Source organism: Amblyomma mixtum, chromosome 2, assembly GCF_055824585.1.
Source record: "Amblyomma mixtum isolate Tamu chromosome 2, ASM5582458v1, whole genome shotgun sequence".
Taxonomy (NCBI): Eukaryota; Metazoa; Arthropoda; class Arachnida; order Ixodida; family Ixodidae; genus Amblyomma; species Amblyomma mixtum.
This window is the reverse complement of record NC_143013.1, coordinates 104,458,359-104,463,451: the sequence shown is the minus strand read 5'-3', so window position 1 is coordinate 104,463,451 and position 5,093 is coordinate 104,458,359. Positions and strand designations below refer to the sequence as shown.

Here is a 5,093-nt window from a genome sequence, read left to right as displayed (position 1 = left end):
AGGATGCACGTAGAGGGGCCCCCCTGAAAGGTGCTGTAGCCTGATAATTTAGCGTCTATACCGGGCTCCTGTAGGGCAATGAGTGCCGGCATGTAACCTAGGAGCTGGATGTGTGACCGTTTTTTCCAAGCTCTGAAACCCCTGCAGCTCTATTGCATGGTCTGGAATGTTTCAAGGTTTTTATCATTACTATTAGATCTGCTAGTCATCTTGTTCTATTTATTTATGGGCGTGCGGACTAGCTCTGGCCGGGAGCCAGCACAACCCCAGCGAGGGGCCGCACTGACCCACCAGCTCCCGAACCTGAACCATGTTCCTCCGCTGCCTGGCGGGAGGCTGTCTTACGTTTTCTTACGTTTGAGGTGAGGGGATTCGAAGCTAGTGGCGTTCTTAATTTGGGTGCTGACCCACGGCTGCACGGCTTTAAGGATCGAGTCAGTGACCTGGGCTATAAGGTCGGGAAGTGCTTGCGTTAAAGTTGCCTTGAATATGTCCTGGAAGGACTCGCGGACTGCTGACATGATTTGATTCGGGAGGGCCGCCACTTGCTCCTCCAGTTGCTCGGTTTGGCGCTGCAGTGCATCTAGGCCGGCGACGCGATCAGCAGATCCAACTACCGTGTCCCCGCTCTGCCGCGAGACGCTAGTGAGGCAAGATGTTACGGATGATCCGTCATCCTCGTCATCGGGCTTAGCTACTTGCATTGGTTCCGATGACCCAGCCTGTTTGGCCTCTAATTCTAGAATTTAGCGCGCTACAATTTGGTTGTGGCGCATGAGCTCGTCTACCTGCTGCTGTAGGGCGGTTTCGGTAGGGGAGGGACGGGTAGGGGGGGGACGGGTAGGGGGCCCGGAGACTGCCCTACTCCAACTGCTCACCTGTGGTTGGACGGGTGCCAAGGGCGGGAAGTCCCTGGCGTTGAGGACCGGGGGCACCGCCTGGGTCGCGGACTTGACAGGTTTCGATGTGCCGGATTTGGCCTTGGTTTCCTGATCGGCTGGCGCTTTCTTGGCCTTGAGCGGAGGAGACTGCTTGGGCCCCGTCTTTGTATTCGGTTTGGATCCGGATGGGGAGCTCGGTTTGATGGCTTTCCGGAACCGCCCGGCACAGCCAGGAGCTCCGGTAGGTTGGCCGCCTCCGCAGATGAGGCAGCTCGGAACACAGTCATGTTCTGCCGGGCCGTCAGCAGTGGCATCGGGAACCTGGACTCCGCAGCGTTTGCAGCGTCCCGGCTGCGGACGCAGGCACACATCGGCCCGATGGCCCACTGTGCCACAGCGGTGCCATGCTGGCACTGTTTTCTTGTACAGGCTAACAGGGAGCCGTTCGTTGCTGTACAACACCGTCCGTGGCACCTTGGTCCCCGCGAAGGTGATCACCGCAACCGGGGTTCCGTCTAGCTTGCGCACAGACACCACATTTTGTTCCGCACTGAGTTTTTGTTTAACGCTTTCAGACGTTTCGTCTAGCGAAACAGCCAAGACGCCTCGACAGAACGCACCGGAGAGTTTAGGGTGTCCCCGGAACGGTAGCTCGCGTTCCCCTACCGGCAGCACAATATCCCGGAGTAGCTTCTCCGTGGCGTCGACTGATTTCAGTGCACATACAAGGACGTTTTGGTCCCAAACGAGCCACACCGCAAGTCCACCATTTGCGTCGTCCCCGAGGATGCTGCGGACTGCAGCGCCGGCTTGTCCAGGACCAAAAGTTGCCGTGAGGTCGACGATGTCATCTCTTTCAATGCGCGGCGTGTTCTGCGGCCGCCACCGGAATTGCTTGGAGCTCTTCGAGGGTGCGTTCAGCGCACTCCCGCCCTGCGTATGCGCAGAGCTAGCCGGCGCCTGTTGCTGGGTGGCACCAGCACCAGCGTCCCTCGATGCCGCCGCTGCGTTCTTCTTTCCGCGCCAGACGCGGACCATATCTTGGAGGTAGTCGTTCTCGGTTGGTAGAGGGTCCTTGCCTTGAGTCGTATCCTCGGATTGATGGGTATCCATTGTTATAATCTGCAAGGACTGCGGGCCGTATCCGGTGACTTGATTTGGAGCCGCCAGAGCCGAGGGATCCCCGACCGGGGCCATCGCAGGCCCCGGCGCTGTTAAGCTTAGCACCACCGTGGCGTGACGAAAGCTTCAAATGACCGAAAAGTGGTCAAAAATTGTCCCCACCTTAACAAACGTGGTGTAGACGGGTGCCGCTGAGGTTCCTGGAGACGATGATAACAAGCTTGCAGGGGGAAAAGTTGGTGTATCGCAATTGATTGCGATCTGTCACGGAGCCGACGCGGTATGCGACCGCTCCCGTTACCGACGCTAGCTCCCCCCCATTGCACGGGAGACGCTGACGAACTCTTGTCAGTCGCCCCCAAGAACTGGGCAGCTGCAGCAGCACAAGTCTAGTAGTTCAAGCGTGTAAGTGGAGGTGCCTCGGATAGGGTTGTGCAGCCTATCCGAGGAAGCCTTAGGTGCTGCCTCTTCCGAGCTTGAAATTGATGCAGTAGGCCTGCGTCGTTGATTGAGGGAGGTCCTCGGCAGCACAGACCCGAAGTCTGACGGCTGCCACCTCCACGCTTGAATGAGGCTTTATGGTCTTGCGTCGGTGATCCAAGGGAAGTCACTGGCAGCTCGGATCTAACGTCCGACAGCTACCACTTCCACGCTTGAACGACTAGACTTGTGGTGCGGTGTCTTCCTTTACACCTCGGTTTCCTGACACGTAGCCTTACGCTCCTCATACCTGCCTCGCGCGCACCACTCACACGCACACACGCGCAACGCGGGGCTGGCGCGCACGGCGCTCCGATGTCCGACGCACCACTGCCGACACGCCGCGTTCCACAAATCTCTCGACTGTGTGGTGTGCACATCACATACTCCCCCCCCCCCCCCCTTCGGAAAAGTTTTTTCATAGGAAAAAACTGCCGTTGGTGCACACAACACTTCTGTTCATGTGGTGAACATACAGGTTAGATTTCGCTGAAGTTCACGAAGGCACTGTACACAGTCACACATGGAGGCACATGTGTGGAAACGCGCACACAGGGAACATGGGGTCAAACACTATACATCTGGCAAACGGCAAAATGGAAACTATACAAAACATCAGAGATAAACTTTAAACGCGTCTATACCATACAAGTGATTATGTACACACTGAACAATCCCTAACCAGAGGACGAGAGAAGAAGAAAACAAACCACAAGCTCTACTACAATGCATTTGCACAGATTACAAACACCGGATATTAGCACTCTATGTATGTATGTACATTGGGCATCATCCTCCGGGAACTCACAAACGATCTATTAGAAAACGGGCTCTTACGACAAACGATCTTCATACCGTTTGAGCATATTTACATGGAATAGCTTCTTACTGTGCCCCAAGTCGATCCAATAATCCATGTTATTCTTTTTGCCGGAAACTACGAATGGACCTTGCCACTGCATCAAGAGTTTATTGTGGCTACTCGGCAAAAGAATGAGGGCACGATCTCCAACCTTTAAATACCGTTTCTTGCTATTCCTGTCATAATATCTCTTCTGAAATTTTTAGGCGCGCAGCAAATTTTGATGTGGCGCACTCACAGTTTGCTCGAGACGTTCTTTTAAATCAAGGACATACCCATATGTCGAGAGAGAGAGAGATAGACTCTTTAATGAAATACAGAGAATTTAGCCGGCGTTTCAATATCGCTGGCATGCTACTCTACGTAGGGAGGGGAATTTGGGAGATAAAGACAGAAGGAGAGCAGCGTGGAAGAGGTAAAAAAAAACGAATATAAAATGCGGCCATGAAATGGGTACTAAGAATGCCGATCAATGCTTCTGCTTGAAAAAGCCTACGTTCAAGGAACCTTGCGCTACTGTCTACTAGTGCTTCAAAGATTATCTACATCAAGCAATAAGACTCTCAATGCCGCACGGAACAACTGCCTGCGAATATGTCTTGGCCTCCCAAAGGATTCCTCTCCATCAGGAACAGTAGCAGAGGCAGGATGTCTCCCACTAGAGGTGATTGCCGTCCAGGAAACTAGGCGTACCCATCTCCGCCATGCCCTGAAAGGGGAGAAGCACTTCCTACACTGTGGCCACCTAACTCACAGCAACTCTAGCTTTGGCCAGGCAGTGCAGCTCCTGCCCCTTCCTACTATTAATCAGCCACAGAAACTACTACCTCTGGCCTTTCCTCCATGGACACTCTCTCCTCTAAAGGTGAAGAACTCTGTTCCAGGTGTGAATGCTAAGAGCCGCATGCCACAGGCAGCGCTTCTGCAAGCTACTCTCGCCTACTTAACCCAAGAACATACGCAGCACACCAATATCTTCACCGATGGTTCAACTACTAAAGAAACCTCTTCTTGTGGCCTTTATGTGCCCTCAACAGGCCATGGCCTTTCTTACCGGCTGCAGCGGAGGACATCCTCTACGACAGCTGAGCTTCACGGCATTAAGGAAGCTGTTTCTTACATCCTGCGCGGAACCGCCGGCCGTTGGGTTATCTTCACCGATTCAAAAGCATATCTGCAGATCCTGGCCAACCTGCTGAAGAAAACGAATCACCAGCCAGTTTCCCTGGACATCGGGTATATACATCATTTAGCTATTACCGCAGGCCACTGCATAACATTCCAGTGGGTACCTGCTCACTGTGACATTCTTGCTAATGAAAAAGCAGATGAAGCGGCCCGTAAGGGCCATCAACATCAGAGATACATTCGAACTTTTTTCACAAACTCTGATGCGTCCCAAATGGCTAAAAGCTTTGCTTACGAAGAAACGTATCGGCTTTGGAGTTTGCCGACACATCAGTACCAATTTCTTCACTCAATCGACCCACATCAAGACTCTCACCCAGAATTCCTCGACAACTGGAAACACTTTATCACCGGCATCGTCTGAATGCTGCATATACAAACGGCTTGCGATACCGTTTTGGACAAATGAACAGTCCGCATTGTGACAACTGTGCCTCGATGAAACTGTGGAACATATCCTGCTTGAGTGCCCTGCGTATGCTAACGAGCGTGCGTACTATGAACATTGCATGCAGAAGCTCTGCCCAGTGCCCCTATCAATGGACAAAGTTTTAGGTCCC

At 53.2% G+C, this 5,093-nt stretch overlaps 1 pseudogene; it reads right to left on the bottom strand.

The window, feature by feature from the left end:
- Positions 1–238: 238 nt before the first annotated feature.
- Positions 239–2,078, bottom strand: LOC149360371 (uncharacterized; annotated as a pseudogene).
- Positions 2,079–5,093: the final 3,015 nt, after the last annotated feature.